We start from the raw sequence: 22121 nt of genomic DNA, 5'->3' as shown, positions 1-22121 counted from the left end.
CAAGTGGGGGGAAAAGGGGGTTGGATGACTTGGGAGATTGGAATTGATATATATACACTACTATGTATGAAATAGGTAACTAATGATAACCTACTGTATAGCACAGGGAACTCTACTCAATGCTCTGTGGCAACAAAAAGGGGATATGTGTATATGTATAGCTGATTCACTTTGCTGTATAGCAGAAACTAACACAACATTGTAAAACAACTAAACTCCAATTTAAAAAAAAAAAGAAAATAACTGAACATGGGGTCTAAATCATTGATTCACTTTGGTTTGCTCATTTAAAATCTGACAAATAATGTATGTTTGATTTTGCCTAAAACCTTCCACTGATAGGCAAGAGGCAGTATAATTCAGAATGTGGATTCTGAATCAAGATTGCCTGCACTATAATGTTGTTTCTACTTACTCGCATTGTGGCCTTGGATAAGTCATTTCATCTCCCTGTGCCTAGGTTTCCTGTTTTGTAAAATGGGAATGATGATAGTTCCCAACTCATAAAATTACTGTGAGAACTAGATGAGACAATACTAGAAAGTGCTTAGCACAATGTTTGTCATGGTAAGTGGTCAATGTTATTAACTATTGTTCTTAGATAAGACTCTGAAAATCATTTCACTGCCCAGTAGTGCTTTGTTGTGAGTCCACAGATTCATATTTTCAGGCATAGGAGGTCTTTTCTCAGTGGCTGTCTTGAGGCAAAGGGTCAGGAATGAAGCTCAGCAGTGATGGGCTCTTCTAGCTAATACTGTTAACTCATTTCCCAGTCTCTTCCACTAGGTGGGCAAGAGGGAGGATGCCAAATCAAAACTGCATGGCTCATGACTAATCATGACTAATGCTGAAGGTGAAGCTCCAATACTTTGGCCACTTGATGCAAACAGCCTACTCATTAGAAAAGACCCTGATGATAGAAAAGATTGAAGGCAAGGGGATGACAGAGGACAAGATGGTTGGATAGAATCACTGACTCAATGGACGTGAGTTTGAACAAGCTCTGGGAGATAGTGAAGGACAGGGAAGCCTAGCATACTACAGTTCATGGGGTCACAAAGAGTCAGACAGGAGGACTGAGTGACTTAACAGCAACAAAGTCCTACAGCTGTGATATCTAGAAGCAGCAAGAGTAATGTAATTAAAGTGGAAATAAGACCATGTTCCTTCCTTACCCAAAACCTTTCAATGGGTTTTATCTTTACTCTTAAAAGAAAACATATTGTCCTTACCAATATGTACAAGTCCCTGCATGGTCAGAAGTACCTACCTCTGTGTCTTCAGCCTCAACTTGCTTCCATTCCCTTTTTCTCTCAGCAGTAGCCATACTAGACTTCTTTCAGTTTCTTATTTTGGTCATGCTCTCTCCTGCTCCACATAGTCTTTACTTATGATATTATTTCTAGAGTGCCAATTGTTCCTGTTTCTGCCTAGTTTACTAATCATTTTTAATCAAACGTTCTTTGATCTCCCGAAGACGTTAAATCACCCATTATAGCATTTAATCAGTTCAGTTCAGTCGTTCAGTCGTGTCTGACTCTTTGCGACCCCATGGACTGCAGTATACCAGGTCTCCCTGTCCATCACCAACTCCTGGAGTTTACTCAAACTCATGTCCATTGAGTCGGTGATGCCATCCAAGGATATCATCCTCTGTTATCCCCTTCTCCTCCTGCCTTCAATCTTTCCCAGAATCAGGGTCTTTTCAAATGAGTCAGCTCTTCACATCGGGTGGGCAAAGTATTGGAGTTTCAGCTTCAAAATCAGTCCTTCCAGTGAACATTCAGGACTGATTTCCTTTAGGATGGACTGGTTGGATCTCCTTGCAGTCCAAGGGACTCTCAAGAGTCTTCTCTAACACCACAGTTCAAAAGCATCAATTCTTCAGTGCTCAGCTTTCTTTATAGTCCAACTCTCACATCCATACATGACTACTGGAAAAATCATAGCCTTGGCTAGATGGACCTTTCTTGGCAAAGTAATGTTTCTGCTTTTTAATATGCTGTCTAGGTTGGTCATAACTTTCCTTCCAAGGAGTAAGCGTCTTTTTATTTCATGGCTGCAGTCACCATCTGCAGTGATTTTGGAGCCCCCAAAAATAAAGTATGTCACTGTTTGCACTGTTTCTCTATTTGCCATAAAGTGATGGGACTGGATGCCATGATCTTTGTTTTCTGAATGTGGAGCTCTCAGCCAAGTTTTTCACTCTCCTCTTTCACTTTCATCAAGAGGCTCTTTAGTTCTTCTTCACTTTCTGCCATAAGGGTGGTGTCATCTGCATATGTGAGGTTATTGATATTTCTCCTGGCAATCTTGATTCCAGCTTGTGCTTCATCCAGCCCAAGGTTTCTCATGATGTACTCTGCATATAAGTTCCATGTCCAGTTCTAACAGTTGCTTCCTGACCTGCATACAGATTTCTCAAGAGGCAGGTCAGATGGTCTGGTATTCCCATCTCTTTCAGAATTTTCCACAGTTTATTGTGATCCACACAGTCAAAGGCTTTGGCATAGTCAATAAAGCAGAAATAGATGTTTTTTCTGGAACTCTTTTGCTTTTTCGATGATCCAGTGGATGTTGGCAATTTGATATCTGGTTCCTATGGCTTTTCTAAAACCCAGATTGAACATCTGGAAGTTCACGGTTCACGTATTGTTGAAGTCTGGCTTGGAGAATTTTGAGCATTACTTGGTAGCGTGTGAGATGAGTGCAATTGTGCAGTAGTTTGAGCATTCTTTGGCATTGCCTTTCTTAGGGATTGGAATGAAAACTGAACTTTCCAGCTCCTGTGGCCACTGCTGAGTTTTCCAAATGTGCTGGGATATTGAGTGCAGCACTTTCACAGCATCATCTTTGAGGATTTGAAACAGCTCAATTGGAATTCCATCACCTCCACTCACTTTGCTCATAGTGATGCTTCCAAAGGCCCACTTGACTTCACATTCCAGGATGTCTGGTTCTAGGCGAGTGATCACACCATCGAGATTATCTGGGTCGTGAAGATCTTTCTTATACAGCTCTTCTGTGTATTCTTGCCACCTCTTCTTAATATCTTCTGCTTCTTTAGGTCCATACCATTTCCATCCTTTATTGAGCCCATCTTTGCATGAAATGTTCCCTTGGTAGCTCTAATTTTCTTGAAGAGATCTATAGTCTTTCCCATTCTCTTGTTTTCCTCTATTTCTTTGCACTGATCACTGAGGAAGGCTTTCTTTTCTCTCCTCGCTATTCTTTGGAACTCTGCATTCAAATGGGTATATCCTTCCTTTTCTCTTTTGCTTTTGGCTTCTCTTCTTTTCACAGCTATTTGTAGGGCCTCCTCATTCAGCCATTTCGCTTTTCTTGTTCTTGCATTTCTTTTTCTTGGGGATGGTCTTGCTCCCTATCTCCTGTACAATGTCATGAACCTCCATCCATAGTTCATCAGGCTCTCTGTCCATCATATCTAGTCCCTTAAATCTATTTCTCACTTCCACTGTATAATCATTAGGGATAATAACATCATATTTTTTTCTTTGTTACACATCATAGATACAAATTTATATCCATATGATTAATGATGATTATCAGCAAGAAACTCAGGTCTCCTGTCAAAAACTATATAAGTAAAACATCTTGGAAGGTGATTACTCAATAGCAGTCATGCCTTTAGATTACAACTCTGGACAATACAGATGTTTCTGACATGTAAGGAGAAAGAGAAGGAAGAGTTCCAGAAGGAGCAGCCCAAGGGCAAGAGAGAAGCCAGGAGACTGAATAATGGAGAGCAAGGAGAAGCTATCTTTAAGGAACTGCATGCTAATAGCATTGAATGTAGCAGGTCTGGGGAGAAGTCCCCAAGCGTCCATATCCCTGCTGCTCACTTCTCCTTCATCAGTCCAGATAATAAATACTCATTTAATAAAATATCTAGTGCACATGCCAGATGCTACACAGGGTGCTGGAGTTACTGCAAATATCAAAATAGCTCTGCCTTCAGGCAGCACTCACACAAAGATGACAACACTGAAGCAGCAAGTGTTTTAAAAAACTAGTGTGAGTTTTTAAAAATAAGCATCCATGTCAGCCTTGGTGGAAAGGGGCAGAGGTAAAGGCAAGGAGAAGGAAATCCATTATACTGAAAATAGGACTCCAGGTTCATCACATTATGGATTTCATCTGAGTAAAGGCGTTAAAAAATCCTCATTGTGGGCTCTCTTTCTCACCCTTCTTCACCCACAGTTGAGTCAAGATGACCTTTGGGTTATGGGACCAAGGAAGCCAGTTTGTATGGAGAGAACCCAAAATGTAAAATCAGCTCATGCTTTAGTGTTTTGCACAACAGAGAAGCTTGAGTCTTCACTCCAAACGGACTTCTTGCCCAGTGTACAGTAAAAACAAAAATATCTGTTGAACCCTGTGCTTAGCAGTAAACATCTTAAAGAGTAACAATAATAAGATACAATTTTTCATGGAATCATCAGCATTTAAAAAGATTAGTAAAAGTCTCTAGGGTTTGTGAAATTGTAGATTTTTTAACGTGACAGTGGGGTTGCAGTGTTACTTTCTTGCTGCTAAACTGTCACTAAAGGTGGTGTTATGGGGAGATTTCTGAATTTAAGACTATCCTCAGAGCAACCATCTGAAGGGGCAGAGTAGTACAGAAGAAAGACCTTTCAAATTAGAACCAGAGAAAAACATAATATCAGAAAATGGCAGATCTCACTTCCTGGGGTGGGAGAAGAGACCTCACAAAAATATGAAGAAATCAAAGGTTGATGTCATGAGTGACCAATAAGAAGTTACTGAGACTTCTGAATGCATTCTGAAATTTGAATCACCACTGATTTCTGGAGAATGATTGACTATTTTAAACTTGAAGCTCTTTTGAATAACCTGACCAGGCATGCAAATCCCCATTTATAATGAGTTCACATCTTGGAAATTTCCTTCATTTAAGAAAATAAAGTTTATTTATGAATTTTTGGTATGTGGGTATGTATGAAATGTTTATCTACAGGAAATACAATATGGAAAAGAAAGTTCAAAGCATAGGAGTGATTGTAAAAACATTCTTTTCATTCTTACCCATTTTTTGTAAGACCTAGAGGCCAGGAGAAATGTGATTTGATCACAGATGAGATCTCTGGGGTAGTGGAGGATAGAATGAGAGCAAGAATTACATTTACACTTTGGCATTACAAAAAGAATTCAAAGATTATCCTAATATATGTATGCCTTGGAGACCAGGAAAACAGTGCTGTCTGACCCCTAAAGGGAAAGTTGGGAGGGGGCAAGTCTTAAAAGGACAATGAAGAACATTATTTTTGCCCATGATATGGGCATCTCACCATATCCATGGTCCTAACCTGTGCTCTGACTTTCATCTAAAAAGTCAGAAGGTGTTAAATCAGTCTTTCTAGACAAAAACCAGGAATCTGATGATTAGGCCAATGCCATAGAAGCACTTAAGGGTGAACTTTGGAAATTTTATCTCATAAAGTATCACTGTCTTCCTATTCTATCCTTCTTCAGATCTGAATTTTGTAAGCTGTTGTTCAGTCCCTAAGCTGTATCTGATTCTTTGTTACCCCATGGACTGCAGTATGCCAGGCTTTCCTGTCATTCACTATTTCATGGAGTTTGCTCAAATCCATGTTCATTGAGTTGATGATGCTATCTAACCATCTCATTCTCCGCTGCCCCTTTCTCTTTTTGCCTCCAATCTTTCCCAGTATCAGGGTCTTTTCCAATGAGTCGACTCTTTGCATCAGTTGGCCAAAGTATTGAAGCTTCAGCTTCAGCATCTGTGCTTCCAATGATTATTCAGGGTTGATTTCCTTTAGGATTGACTGGTTTGATCTCCTTGCAGTCCAAGGGATTCTCAAGAGTCTCCTCCAGCACCACAATTCAGAGTCATCAATTTTTCAGCACTCAGCCTTCTTTATGTTCCAACTTTCACATGTGTACATGACTACTGGAAAAAATACAGCTTTGAATATACAGACCTTTGTTGGCAAAGTGATGTATTTGCTTTTTAATATACTGTCTCGGTTTGTTATAGCTTTTCTTCCAAGGAGCAAATGTCTTTTAATTTCATGGCTGTAGTCAGTCCGCAGTGATTTTGGAACCCAAGGAAATTAAGTCTGTCACTGTTTTCACTTTTCCCCCTTTTATTTGCCATTAAGTGATGGACTAGATGCCATGATCTTAGTTTTTTGAATATTCAGTTTTAAGCCAGCTTTTTCACTGTCCTCTTTCACTTTCATCAAGAGGCTCTTTAGTTCCTCTTCACCTTCTGCCATTGGAGTAACATCATCTGCATGTGTGAGGCTGTTGATATTTCTCCCAGCAATCTTGATTCCATCCTGTGATTTATCTAGCCTACCATTTCACATGAAGTACTCTGCATATAAATTAAATAAGTTGGGTGACAATATACAGCCTTGACATCCTCCTTTCCCAATTCCGAACCAGTTCATTGTTCCATGTCCAGTTCTAACTGTTGCTTCTTGACATACATACAGCTTTCTCATGAGATAGGTAAGATTGTCTGGTATTCCCAACTGTTTAAGAATTTTCCAGTTTGTTGTGATTCACATAGTCAAAGGCTTTAGTGTAGTCAATGAAGCAGAAGTAGATGTTTTTCTGGAATTTCCTTTCTTTTTCTATGATCCAACTAATATTGGCAATTTGATCTCAGGTTTCTCTGCATCTTCTAAAGCCAGCTTGTACCTCTGGAAATTCTTGTTTCATGTACTATTGAAGCCTATCTTTAAGGATTTTGAGCATCACTTTGCTAACATGTGAAATGAGTGCAATTGTATGGTAGCTTGAATTCTTTGGCATTGCCCTTCTTTGGGACTGGAATGAAAACTGACCTTTTCCAGTCCTGTGGCCACTGTGTTTTTCAAATTTCCTGACACAGTAAGTGCAGCACTTTAACAGCATCATCTTTTAGGATGTGAAATAGCTCAGCTGAAATTCCATCACCTCCACTAGCTTTTTTTCATAGTAATGCTTCATAAGGCCCACTTGATTTCATACTCCAGGATGTCTGGCTCTCAGTGAGATAAACATCATGATTTTCAAGGTCATTAACATTTACTTTGTATAGTTCTTCTGTGTATTCCTTCCACCGCTTCTTAATCTCTTCTGCTTCTGTTAGGTCCATACCACTTTGTCCTTTATCGTGCCCATCCTTGCATTGAATTTTCCCTTGCTTTCTCCAATTTTCTTGAAGAAATTTCTAGTCTTTCCCATTCTATGATTTTCCTCTATTTCTTTGCATTGTTCATTTAAGAAAGTTTTCTTATTCCTGTTCTCTGGAGGAGAATCCTCCAGAGAGAATCCAGGAGAATCCTGCATTCAGTTGGATGTATCTTTCCCTTACTCCTTTGTTTTTTGCTTCTCTTCTTTTCTCAGCTATTTGTAAGGCCTCCTTAGACAACCATTTTGCCTTTTTTGCATTTCTTGTGCTTTGGGGATGATTTTGGTCACTGTCTTCTGTAAAATGTTATGAACCACCATCCATAGTTCTTCAGGCATTCTGTTTATCAGATATAATCCCTTGAATCTATTAATCATCTCCACTATATAATCATAAGGAATTTGATTTAGGTCATACTTGAATGGCCTAGTGGTTTTCCCTACTTTCTTTGATTTAAGCCTGAATTTTGCAGTAAGGAGCACATGATCTGAGACACAGTCAGCTCCAGATCTTTTTTTTTTTTTTTTTTTTTTTGCTGACTGTAGAGAGCTTCTCCACCTTCAGCTGCAAAGAATATAATCAATTTGGTTTCAGTATTGAACATTTGGTGATGTCCATGTGTTGAGTTGTCTCTTTTACTGTTGGGACAGGCAGCTTGCTATGACCAGTGTGTTCTCCTGACTAAACTCTGTTAGCCTTTGCCCTGCTTCATTTTGTACTCCAAGGTCAAACTTGCCTGTTACTCTAGATATTTCTTGAGTTCCTCCTACTTTTGCATTCCAATCCTCTATGATGAAAAGGACATCTTTTTTTCATGTTAGTTCAAGAAGGTCTTGTAGCTCTTCATAGAACTGTTCAGCTTCTTCAGCTTCTTCAGCATTAGTGGTTGGGACACAGATTTGGATTACTGTGATGTTGAATGGTTTGCCTTGGAAATGAAGCAAGATCATTCTGTTGTTTTTCAGCTTACACACAAGTACCGCATTTCAGACTCTTATTGACTATGAGGGCTACTCCATTTCTTCTAAGGGTTTCTTGCACAGATTAGAAGATATAATAATCATCTGAATTAAATTCACCCATTCCTGTCCATTTTAGTTCACTGATTCTTAGATGGTGATGTTCACTCGCCATCACCTGCTTGACCATGTCCAATTTACCTTGATTCACAGACCTAACATTCCAGGTTCTTATGCAACATGATTCTTTACAATATCGGACTTTCGTTTCATCACCAGATGCATCCATAACTGAGTGTCATTTCTGTTTTAGCCCAGCCACTTCATTATTTCTCTAGCTATTAGTAACCACCCTCCAACTTTCCCCAGTAGCATATTGGACACCTTCTGACCTGGGGGACTCATCTTCCAGTGCCATATATTTTTGTCTTTTCATACTGTTCTTAGGGTTCTCATGGCAAGAATACTGGATTAGTTTGCCATTTCCTCTTCCAATGAACCATGTTTTGTCATACTCTCCACTATGTCCCGTTTGTCTTGAGTGGCCCTGCATAGAATGCCTCATAGCTTCATTGAGTTATGCAGGCCCCTTCACCATGATAAGACTGTGATCTATTAATGGGGAATTTCATATGTAAACATACCCATTTACCTTACTAATTCTTTTTGTGCCTTTTCCCCACCAAGTCTTTTCCAGGTTCATGCAGGTTAGTTCAAGGCACTGACACCAAGAGGCTAAAGAGTACAGTTGAACTGCATCAGAATTGCAGCTCTGCTGCTTGAGTAAAGTAACAAGTCATCAACCACATCACACTTACTTGCCTAGAGCAAATATAAGTTTGAAAGTAGAAAAATGTTAAATAAGAACATAGGCATTTTCAAGCAGTGAGTAGAAATCTATAAGAAAAATGATAATGTAAACATTTACCCAAAGTAATAATAATATTTTTGAGTGCTATGTATTAATATTAGACACTGTTCTAATCAGGCTGTATATATTAACTAATTTAATCTTACAACAGCCCTATGAAGAAGGCTCTATTATTATACCCATTTTATAGATAAAAAAGCTGAAAAGAATAAGTAATTTGCCCCTCATGTCATAGCTAACAAGTAACAGAGCTGGAATCTGATCCCAGACAGACCAGCTCCAGAATTGTGCTCTTTAGATTGCTTTCTATGATACAAAATAATTTTGAAAAATAAAAAAATAAGTGTTGAACTATATAGATTTTTTTAAAAAGCTGCTAACTTTTCATTATTGAAATTGAAAACTAAAATAAACTAAAACTAAAACAAACAAAACTAAAACTTTTTTCATCTCATGATAAATTTTAAAGCCCTAAAACATAATAATTTAATAAACTTTTTATATGTAAGGAAGGGATAGATACCAACATTTATTTGTGGCCTAACATAATTCCAGCCTCATAAAAACTCAAGAGAGGGTTATTATGTACAAGGAAACACAGCTAGTAAGCCTGTAGCTGAAATGCTATTAAGTCTATTAGAGTTGAGAACTAAAGTCATCTTACAACAGCATAAGTCCTCAATGGACTCAATAAATAAACACAGCATACAGAATATTTTCACCTTTTTCTGTAAGCTATGACTTAATGTACATAAATACAACTGGTTTTCCCAGTTGCTTAATGACATCATCCAAATCACTCTCTGTATTATATCTACAATATTGCTTCTGTTGAAGTCTATACTTACTACCCTTCCCTCAACTCAGGTTTTATATTTCAGTGTGACTTCCTCTACTGCTTTGCTTTCTCAAACTGTTTTTGCTTTGAAAAACACTCTGAAATTGCTTTCTCAAATGGTTTTTCTGATCACCACCAGTGGGAACTTTACCTCAGACATCATTCTGCTTGATCCTTCTTGGAGGCATTTACCATCACTGATGCCCTTCCTTGCAACTTTCTCCTCCATTGTCTTCTGTGATGAGGCGTTCTTCTCCTATTCTGTCTTCTTCTTCTCTGTTACCTTCTTGAATCTTCTACCTTCTCTATCCACCAGATATAACTTTTCCCATAATGAAGCTATTTTATTATCCTAGACCTAGACATAAGATTTAAATTTCTACAGGGACCAGGCATGTAATGTAAAGAAGTGAAAGCAGCTGAATGGGGATTTGGAAAACTAGAGTATGCATGCCATATATCTAAAAGGAATGGACACTACTCAAACTTCAGTGGGAATGCAAGCCTAGTGTTGCCAAATATTTGTGTTTTCTAGGATAAATCTGAAATTTAGAACTCTGTGTAATGTCTGATGATCTTTTAAATATTGACAATCAACTCAATATTAAGTGACTCTTTGAGACACTATGAACCTGCACACCAACCTTTCTCCAACCTGGGCTTTGTATTGATACCTTAGCCATTTGAATTTCATATAATCCCATTTAACTAAGTCCCATTTTAGATTTATAGCACTGATCTTGCTCCTGAATTTCAGACTTTGATGTCCAATTATCAGTTAAACATCTCCATCTGGATGTTATAAATATAAATGTGCCCAATTCTCTTCATTTCTACCATCACCACTCAAGTCCCAGCCTCTGACATCTGTTACCTGGTCTTATATAACCACCTCTTCACTGGTTACTACATCCATTCTTGCTCCCAAAAATCCACTTCTCACATAGCAAAAAGTTTCCATTATATTTTGAGTAAAATCCATTTTGTATAACTTAAAATTTTCTGCATGGTCTAGACTTATGGTTTCTGTCTTGATTATATCCCTGTGGTAAATGAATCAATATTTATATTTTACAAGTCTTCCAAATGTTACCAAATCCGTAAGTCATTATCATGATTCCCATTTTTCTTCTTATATATCATATGAAGTATATAGTAGATTTTATGTATTTTCCCTATTAAACAAAAGAAGCTTCTGGAGGATACTTTAAATGTGACAGTATTTTCATATTTAAGAAACAGAACAAGATATAATGCCAAGAGATAAACCTACGCACCTACGGACACATTATCTTTCACAAAAGAGGCAAGAATATACAATGAAGAAAAGACAGCCTCTTCAGTAACTGGTGTTGGGAAAACTGGACAGCTACATATAAAAGAAAGAAATTAGAACACTTCCTAACACTGTACACAAAAATAAACTCAAAATAGATTAAAGACTTAAATGTAAGCCCAGAAACTATAAAGCTCTTATAGGAACATAGCACACACAGCAAGATCTTCTTTGTCCCACCTCCTAGAGTGATGGAAATAAAAACAAAAATAAATGGAATCTAATTAAATTTAACAGCTTGTTCATAGCAAAACAATAAACAAAACAAAAAGACAACCTTCAGGATGGGAGAAAATAATTGCAAATGAAGCAACTAACAAAGGATCAATTTCCAAAATATATAAGCAGCCCATACAGCTCAATATCAGAAAAACAAACAGTCCAATAAAAAAAAATGGGAAGAAGACCTCCACAGACATTTGTCCAAAGAAGACATACAGATGGACAATAACAAACACATGAAAAGATGATCAACACTGCTCATTACTAGAGAATTGCAAATCAAAACCACAATGAGGTACCACCTCACACCATTCAAAATGACCATCATCAAAAAAAACAAAAAATAAAAAAACTACAAGCAATAAATTGTGGCGAGGATGTGGAGAAAAGGAAACTTTATTGCACTGTTGGCAGGAATGTAAATTGGTACAGCCACTATGGAGAACAGTATAGAAGATTCTTTAACAAACAAGGAATAAAACTACCATGTGACCCAGCAATCCCACTACTGGGCATACACCCTGAGAAAACAATAATTCAAAAAGACACATGTAACCCAATGTTCACTGCAGCACTATTTACAATAGCTAGGACATGGAAACAACTTAGATGTCCATTAACAGATAAATGAGTAAAGAAGTTGTGGTACAATACAGTGGAATACTACTCAGCCATAAAAAGGAATGGATTTGAGTCAGTTGTAGTGAGGTGGATGAACCTAGAGCCTGTTATATAGAGTGAAGTAAGTTGAAAAGAAGAAAACAAATATTGTACATTAACACATACATATGGAATCTAGAAAAACAGTACTGATGAACTTATTTACAGAGAAGAAATGGAGACACAGATGTGGAGAATGGACTTGTGGACACAGCAGGGGAAGCAGAGGCTAGGACAACTGCAAAAGCAGTAATATCATGTATAAAATAGAAAACTAGCAGCAAGCTGCATATAACACACAGAGCCCAGTCTTACACTCTGTGACAACATAGAGGGGTGGAACTGGGGGGAGAGAGGCTTAAGAGAGAGAAGATATACATATATATGTGTGTATATATATATAAAATTATGAATGATTTGCATTGATGTACACAGGGACCACCACAACATTGTAAAGCAATTATCTTCCAATTAAAAAAAAAACATAAATGGTGTACCAACAATGACAAATGTAGAGTTAGCTAATGAGTTTGGTAACTTATTCAAGTGGGAGAAGAACACAGCAATGAAGGCATGGAGTAATATTTGAAATAATTAGAGCCTAATTTTAAGTCATTAATTTTTAAATTTTTAATCTACTATTTTTATACATACATTTCTGTTAATTCTAAATTTATTGTAAGTTCCTTCTAGGTTAAGATTGTGTTATTTATCTTTCTGACTCCCCAAATTGAACCTCCATGCTAAAAATAGAACTTTATTAATTGTAGAAGACATGATGTTAAAGTTTTAAAAGTATTAAACATTTGTTGAATTTAATCAAGATTCTTTATGTTTCCAATACAATTCAACATGCCATTATTTTCTTTTGTGGTGATAACATTGAAGATCTACTATTTTAGTAACATTATTGTTAACTGTAGTTACCATACTATATGTTAGATCCTCAGAACTTATTTCTTTTATGTCTGAAAAGTTATATCCTTTGACCACCATCCCCCCATTTCCTTCACCCTCTAGGCCCTGGAAATCAATGCTCTACCCTCTGTTTCTATCAGCTCAGCCTTTTTAGAGTCTACATATAAGTAAGATCATACAGTGCTTATCTGTCTCTGACTTATTTTACTTAGCTTAAAATCTTCAAGGTCCATCCATGATGTCAAAAACGGCAGGATTTCCTTCATTTTTATGGCTCCTGAATTGAAATTGTAATCATTATGTATAAAATTATATATACAAATGTTACATATACACACATATATATTCAGCATTTTCTTTATCCATACATCTGTCCATAGACACTTAAGTTGTTCCCATATCTTGGCTATTGTATTTAATGTTGCTGCAATGAACATGGGTGGGCAGATATTTCTTTGAGACAGTGATCTCATCTTCTTCATATACGCCACCCAGAAGTAGCGTTTTTGGATCATATGGTAATTCTATTTTAAATTTCTTGAGGATGCTTTGTATAGTGGTTGTACCAATTTACATCCACACTAATGGTGTACTGGTGTTCCTTTTGTCTGTATTGTGACCAGCATCTTTTTTTTTTTTAATTAATTAATTAATTTATTTTTTCAGTGCGTTTTGTCATACATTGACATGAATCAGCAATAGATTTACATGTATTCCCCATCCCGATCCCCCCTCCCACCTCCCTCTCCACCCGATTCCTCTGGGTCTTCCCAGTGCACCAGGCCCGAGCACTTGTCTCATGCATCACACCTGGGCTGGTGACCTGTTTCACCATAGATAATATACATGCTGTTCTTTTGAAACATCCCACCCTCACCTTCTCCCACAGAGTTCAAAAGTCTGTTCTGTACTTCTGTGTCTCTTTTTCTGTTTTGCATATAGGGTTGTCATTACCATCTTTCTAAATTCCATATATATGTGTTAGTATGCTGTAATGTTCTTTATCTTTCTGGCTTACTTCACTCTGTATAATGGGCTCCAGTTTCATCCATCTCATTAGAATTGGTTCAAATGAATTCTTTTTAACGGCTGAGTAATATTCCATGGTGTATATGTACCACAGCTTCCTTATCCATTCATCTGCTGAAGGGCATCTAGGTTGCTTCCATGTCTTGGCTATTATAAACAGTGCTGCGATGAACATTGGGGTGCACGTGTCTCTTTCAGATCTGGTTTCCTCAGTGTGTATGCCCAGAAGTGGGATTGCTGGGTCATATGGCAGTTCTATTTCCAGTTTTTTAAGGAATCTCCACACTGTTCTCCATAGCGGCTGTACTAGTTTGTATTCCCACCAACAGTGTAAGAGGGTTCCCTTTTCTCCACACCCTCTCCAGCATTTATTGCTTGTAGACTTTTAGATAGCAGCCATCCTGACTGGCGTGTAATGGTACCTCATTGTGGTTTTGATTTGCATTTCTCTGATAATGAGTGATGTGGAGCACCTTTTCATGTGTTTGTTAGCCATCTGTATGTCTTCTTTGGAGAAATGTCTGTTTAGTTCTTTGGCCCATTTTTTGATTGGGTCATTTATTTTTCTGGAATTGAGCTTCAAGAGTTGCTTGTATATTTTTTAGGTTAATCCTTTGTCTGTTGCTTCATTTGCTATTATTTTCTCCCAATCTGAGGGCTGTCTTTTCACCTTACTTATAGTTTCCTTTGTAGTGCAAAAGCTTTTAAGTTTCATTAGGTCCCATTTGTTTAGTTTTGCTTTTATTTCCAATATTCTAGGAGGTGGGTCATAGAGGATCTTGCTGTGATTTATGTCGGAGAGTGCTTTGCCTATGTTCTCCTCTAGGAGTTTTATAGTTTCTGGTCTTACATTTAGATCTTTAATCCATTTTGAGTTTATTTTTGTGTATGGTGTTAGAAAGTGTTCTAGTTTCATTCTTTTACAAGTGGTTGACCAGTTTTCCCAGCACCACTTGTTAAAGAGGTTGTCTTTTTTCCATTGTATATCCTTGCCTCCTTTGTCAAAGATAAGGTGTCCATAAGTTCTTGGATTTATCTCTGGGCTTTCTATTCTGTTCCATTGATCTATATTTCTGTCTTTGTGCCAGTACCATACTGTCTTGATGACTGTGGCTTTGTAGTAGAGCCTGAAGTCAGGCAGGTTGATTCCTCCAGTTCCATTCTTCTTTCTCAAGATTACTTTGGCTATTTGAGTTTTTTTGTATTTCCATACAAATTGTGAAATTATTTGTTCTAGTTCTGTGAAAAATACCGTTGGTAGCTTGATAGGGATTGCATTGAATCTATAGATTGCTTTGGGTAGAATAGCCATTTTGACAATATTGATTCTTCCAATCCATGAGCGTGGTATGTTTCTCCATCTGTTTGTGTCCTCTTTGATTTCTTTCAGCAGTGTTTTATAGTTTTCTATGTATAGGTCTTTTGTTTCTTTAGGTAGATATATTCCTAAGTATTTTATTCTTTTTGTTGCAATGGTGAATGGTATTGTTTCCTTAATTTCTCTTTCTGTTTTTTCATTGTTAGTATATAGGAATGCAAGGGATTTTTGTGTGTTAATTTTATATCCTGCAACTTTACTATATTCATTGATTAGCTCTAGTAATTTTCTGGTAGAGTCTTTAGGGTTTTCATGTAGAGGATCATGTCATCTGCAAACAGCAAGAGTTTCACTTCTTCTTTTCCTATCTGGATTCCTTTTACTTCTTTTTCTGCTCTGATTGCTGTGGCCAAAACTTCCAAAGCTATGTTGAATAGTAGTGGTGAGCGTGGGCACCCTTGTCTTGTTCCTGATTTCAGGGGAAATGCTTTCAGTTTTTCACCATTGAGGGTAATACTTGCTGTGGGTTTGTCATATATAGCTCTTATTATGTTGAGGTATGTTCCTTCTATTCCTGCTTTCTGGAGAGTTTTAATCATGAATGGGTGTTGAATTCTGTCAAAGGCTTTCTCTGCATCTATTGAGATAATCATATGGTTTTTATCTTTCAATTTGTTAATGTGGTGTATTACATTGATTGATTTGCAAATATTAAAGAATCCTTGCATTCCTGCGATGAAGCCCACTTGGTCGTGGTGTATGATTTTTTTAATATGTTGTTGGATTCTGTTTGCTAGAATTTTGTTAAGGATTTTTGCATCTATGTTCATCAGTGATATTGGCCTGTAGTTTTCTTTTTTTGTGGCATCTTTGTCTGGTTTTGGAATTAGGGTGATGGTGGCCTCATAGAATGAGTTTGGAAGTTTACCTTCCTCTGCAATTTTCTGGAAGAGTTTGAGTAAGATAGGTGTTATCTCTTCTCTAAATTTTTGGTAGAATTCAGCTGTGAAGCCATCTGGTCCTGGGCTTTTGTTTGCTGGAAGATTTTTGATGACAGTTTCGATTTCCTTGCTTGTGATGGGTCTGTTAAGATCTTCTATTTCTTCCTGGTTCAGTTTTGGAAGGTTATACTTTTCTAAGAATTTGTCCATTTCATCCAAGTTGTCCATTTTATTGGCATAGAGCTGCTGGTAGTAGTCTCTTATGATCCTTTGTATTTCAGTGTTGTCTGTTGTGATCTCTCCATTTTCATTTCTAATTTTGTTAATTTGGTTCTTCTCTCTTTGCTTCTTAATGAGTCTTGCTAATGGTTTGTCAATTTTGTTTATTTTTTCAAAAAACCAGCTTTTAGCTTTGTTGATTTTTGCTATGGTCTCTTTAGTTTCTTTTGCATTTATTTCTGCCCTAATTTTTAAGATTTCTTTCCTTCTGCTAACCCTGGGGTTCTTCATTTCTTCCTTCTCTAATTGCTTTAGGTGTAGCGTTAGGTTATTTATTTGGCTTTTTTCTTGTTTCTTGATGTGAGCCTGTAATGCTATGAACCTTCCCCTTAGCACTGCTTTTACAGTGTCCCATAGGTTTTGGGTTGTTGTGTTTTCATTTTCATTCATTTCTATGCATATTTTGATTTCTTTTTTGATTTCTTCTATGATTTGTTGGTTATTAAGAAGCGTGTTATTTAGCCTCCATATGTTTGAATTTTTAACAATTTTTTTTCCTGTAATTGAGATCTAATCTTACTGTACTGTGGTCAGAAAAGATGACTGGAATGATTTCAATTTTTTTGAATTTTCCAAGACCAGATTTATGGCCCAGGATGTGATCTATTCTGGAGAAGGTTCCGTGTGCACTTGAGAAAAAGGTGAAGTTGATAGTTTTGGGGTGAAATGTCCTATAGATATCAATCAGGTCTAGCTGGTCCATTGTGTCATTCAAGGTTTGTGTTTCCTTGTTAATTTTCTGTTTAGTTGATCTATCCATAGCTGTGAGTCGGGTATTAAAGTCTCCCACTATTATTGTGTTAGTATTAATTTCCTCTTTCATACTCGTTAGCGTTTGCCGTACATATTGCGGTGCTCCTATGTTGGGTGCACATATATTTATAATTGTTATATCTTCTTCTTGCATTAATCCTTTGATCATTATGTAGTGTCCTTCTTTGTCTCTTTTCACATCCTTTATTTGAAAGTCTATTTTATCTGATATGAGTATTGCGACTCCTGCTTTCTTTTGGTCTCCGTTTGCGTGAAATATTTTTTTCCAGCCCTTCACTTTTAGTCTGTATGTGTCTCTTGCTGTGAGGCGGGTCTCTTGTAGACATCATATATAGGGGTCTTGTTTTTGTATCCATTCAGCCAATCTTTGTCTTTTGGTTGGGGCATTCAACCCATTTACATTTAAGGTAATTATTGATAGGTGTGGTCCCGTTGCCATTTACTTTGTTGTTTTGGGTTCACGTTTATACAACCTTACTGCATTTCCTATTCACCAGCATCTTTTATCCCTTATCTTTTTGACAATCATTCTAACAGGTGTGAGGTGGTATCTCAACGTGGTTTTGATTTGTAATTCCTTTTTTTGTTCGGCTGCACCAAGCAGCATGCAAGATCTTATTTCCCTGGCCAGGGATTGAACACTCTCCCCTAGCATTGAAAACCATCTTAATGCATGGACCACCAGGGAAGTACCTTGATTTATATGAATTCCTTGTATATTTTCGATATTAATCTCTCATCAAAGAGGTGGTTTGCAAATACTTCCTTCTATATTGTAGGTTGCTTTTTCATTTTGTAGATGACATTTTTCTGTGCAGAAGCTTTTAAGTTTGTTGTAGTTCTATTTGCTTACTTATGCTTTTGTTGCTTAAGCTTTCAGTGCCATATCCAATATATCACTGCCAAGACTGATGTCAAGTAATTTTTTTACTTATTTTTTTAGGATTTTTATAACTTCAGGTCTTTGTCTTTAATCTATTTCAATTTTCTTTGTGAGTGGTGTAAGATAGACCCCCAGTTTCATATTTTTGCATGTGAATATCCAGTTTCCCCAACGCCATTTATTGAAGTCATTATCTTTTCCTCACTGAGTATTCTTCACTCCATTGTCAAGTATTTGTTGGCCATTATATGCATGGATTTATTTCTGAACTCTCAATTCTGGTCCGTCAGTCTATGTGTCTGTTTCTATCCCAATACTGTACTATTTTGATTACTACACCTTGGTAATATAGCTTGAACTCAGGAAATATGATGCCTCACTTCATTGCTCTTTTTCCTCAAGATTGCTTTAGCTATTCTGGGTCTTTTGTGGTTTCATAAAAAATATTAGGATTGTTTTTCTATTTGTGTAAAAATGCCATTGGAATATTGTTATAGATTGTATTGACTCTATAGATGGCTTTGGATAATATGGATATTATGGAAAATTAAATTTAAAATATTGATTCTTCCAATCCACAGATACAGGATATCTATCTATTTATTTGTGTCTACTTATATTTCTTTCATCAATGTCTTATAGTTTTTAATATAGTGCTCTACTTCCATGGGTAAATATATTTCTAAGTATTTCATTATTTTTTGATGCTATTGTAAATGGTATTGCTTCACTGATTTCTTTTTCAGATAGATACTTCATAGTTAGCATATAGAAACACAACTGGTACTTGTACATTGGTTTTATATCCTCTAATTTATTGAACTCATTTTTTTGTTGTTGTTCTAACAGTCTTTCTTTTTTTGTTGTTGTTGTTGAGGCTTTAGTGTTTTCCTATGTAAGATCATATCTTCTGCAAATAATTTTATTTCTCCCTTTCCAATTTGAATGCTTTTTTTTAGCTTGCCTGATGCTCTGGCTAGGACATTCAGTACTACATTGAATAGGATTCATGTGTGTGGGTACCCTTTTCTTTTCCCCAGTCTAAGAGGAAAAGCTTTCAACCTGTCACCATTGACTATGAGGTGAGCTTTTGGCCTGTCATAAATAGTTTTTATTTTGTCAAAGTAAATTCCTTCTATGCCTAATTGGTAGAGGGGTTTTTTGTTTTGTTTGTTTGTTTATCATAAAAGGGTTTTGAATTTCATGAAGTGTTTTTTCTTCATCTAACAGATGATCATAAGATTTATATCATTCATTCATTCATTGAATTAATGTTGTGTATCACATTTACTGATTTGAATATGTTGAATCACCCTTGCACTCCATTGATTAGTCCCACTTGATCATGGTGTATGACCCTTTTAACGCTCTGTTGAATTAGGTTTGCTTGTATTTTGTTGATAATTTTTGCATGTATATGTCATCAAAGATATTGACCAATAGTTTTATTTTCTTTTAGTGCCTTCATTGGAATTTGGTACCTGGGTAGTGCTCACCTCATAAAGTTATTTTAAAAGTGTTGTACTTCTTCGGTTTCTGAGTTGAAAAGGATTGGAGTTACTTTTTAAATGTTTGGTAGAATCCACCAGTAAAACCATCTGGTCTTGGGCTTTTCTTGTTTCATAACTTTTGATTAATAAATTATCTATTTACTCATTATTAGTCTCTTCATATTGTACATTACTTCAAGATTCAGTCTTGTTAGGTTGTATATTTGTAGGAATTTATCCATTTCTTCTCAGTTATGCAATTTCTGTGTATTGTTCATAGTAGGTTCTTAAAGTTCTTTGTATTTCTATGGCATTAGCTGTAATAGTCCCTCTTTCATTTTTTATTTTATTTATTTGAGATTTATCTCTTTTTTCTTACTAGTTTAGTAAAAGATTTCTGCATTTTATTTGTGTTTTCAAAAAACCAACTGTTTCATCAATCTTTTCTATTGTTTTCTGTTGATGATTTATTTCCCATCTGATCTTTGTTAATTCCTCCATTCTGTTAACTTTGGGTTTTGTTCTTGTTTTTAGTTCATTAATGTGTAAAGTAAGGCTGTTTATTTGAGATGTTTCTTTTTTCTTCATATAGGCATTTATCATCATGAACTTCTCTCTTAGAAATGTTTTTGCAGCATCCCATAACTTATGGTGTATTTTGATTCCATTTTCATATGTTTCCAGATATTTTTCATTTCCCTTTTAAAAAAATTTAATTTAATGGAGGGCAATTACTTACAATATTGTGATGGTTTTTGCCATACATCGATATGAATCAGTCATAGGTATACACGTGTCACTTCCATCCTGAACCGTCCTCCCACCTCCCATGATACCTTATGTCTCCAGGTTGTCACAGAGTCCCAGCTTTGGGTGCCCTGCTTCATACATCAAAATTGCACTGGTTATCTATTTTACATATGGGAATGTATATGTTTCAATGCTATTCTCTCAAATCATCCCACCTTCTCTTTCTTCCACTGAGTCCAAAAGTCTGCTCTTACGTCTGTGTATCCTTTGCTGACCTGACTTATTCTTTGATCCATTGGTTGTTCAGTTGTGTGCTGTTTAATTTCCATGTAAATGAGAATTCTTTTTCTAATCTTTAAGTCAACACTTTATTGAGATATGATTATCATCACATAAAATTCAGCCTTTTACAGTGTACAATTCAATGGTTTTTGCACATTCACAGATATGTGCAACCATACCTACTATTTACTTATTTTTTAATTAATTTATTTATTTTAATTGGAGGCTAATTACTTTATAATATTGTAGTGGTTTTTGCCATACATTGACATGAATCAGGCATAGGTGTACAGGTGTTCCCCATCCTGAATCCCCTTCCCACCTCCCTCCCCATCCCATCCCTCAGGGTCATCCCAGTGCACCAGCCCTGAGCACCTTGTCTCATGCATTGAACCTGGACTGGCAATCTGTTTCATATATGATAATATACATGCTTTAATGCTATTCTCTCAAATTATCCCACCCTCGCCTTCTCCCAGAGTCCAAAAGACTGCTCTAACATCTGTGTCTCTTTTGCTGTCTTGCATATAGGGTCATCATTACCATCTTTCTAAATTCCATATATATGTGTTAGTATACTGTATAGGTGTTTTCCTTTCCAACTTACTTCACTCTGTATAATAGGCTCCAGTTACTTCCACCTCATTAGAACTGATTCAAATGCATTCATATTCCACTGTGTATATGTACCACAGTTTTCTTATCCATTTGTCTGCTGATGGACATCTAGTTTGCTTCCATTTGTATTACCCCAAAGTGAAATTTCACATGAATTACCAGCCTCTTCCCATTTTCCTCACCTCTCAATCCCAGTTACTAATCTAGTCTTTCTAAGACTTTTCATATTATGGGCATTTCATATAAACATTTATATAATATATAGCTATTTTTAATAATTTATTTATTTTTGATTAGAGGATAATTGCTTTACAATACTGTGTTGGTTTCTGTCATACTGCAGCGTGAATCAACCACTGGTATATATATTTCCTTTCCTCTTGAACCTCCCTCCCACCTCCCAACACATCCCACCCCTCTAGGTTGTCACAGAGCACTGGTTTGAGCTCCCTGTATCATACAGAAAATTCCTACTGGCTATCTATTTTACATATAGCAATGTATATGTTCCAATTCTACTCTCAATTCATCCCATCCTCTCCTTCCCCTACTGTGTCCACAAGTCTGTTCTCTAGCTCTGCATCTCCATCACTGCCCTAAAAAGGCATAATCTCCAAAATAAACAAGCAACTCATGCATCTCAATACCAACAAAACAAACAACCCAAATAAAAAAGTGGGCAGAAAACCTAAACAAACAAACTTAACAAAGTTAGTGAAAGACTGAATCACTGAAAACTATAAGACACTGATGAAAGAATGTGG

General features: G+C 36.5%; 1 protein-coding gene across 1 annotated transcript in view; it reads right to left on the bottom strand.

Moving 5' to 3' along the window:
* Positions 1-22121, bottom strand: part of KLF8 (KLF transcription factor 8) — a 342852-nt gene that overhangs the window by 161773 nt on the left and 158958 nt on the right. The gene's annotated exons all lie outside the window — the stretch shown is intronic.

This window comes from Dama dama, chromosome X (genome assembly GCF_033118175.1).
Source record: "Dama dama isolate Ldn47 chromosome X, ASM3311817v1, whole genome shotgun sequence".
In the NCBI taxonomy this organism is placed as follows: Eukaryota; Metazoa; Chordata; class Mammalia; order Artiodactyla; family Cervidae; genus Dama; species Dama dama.
Note: the sequence above shows the minus strand (reverse complement) of the source record. Positions and strands in the feature narration are given on the sequence as shown.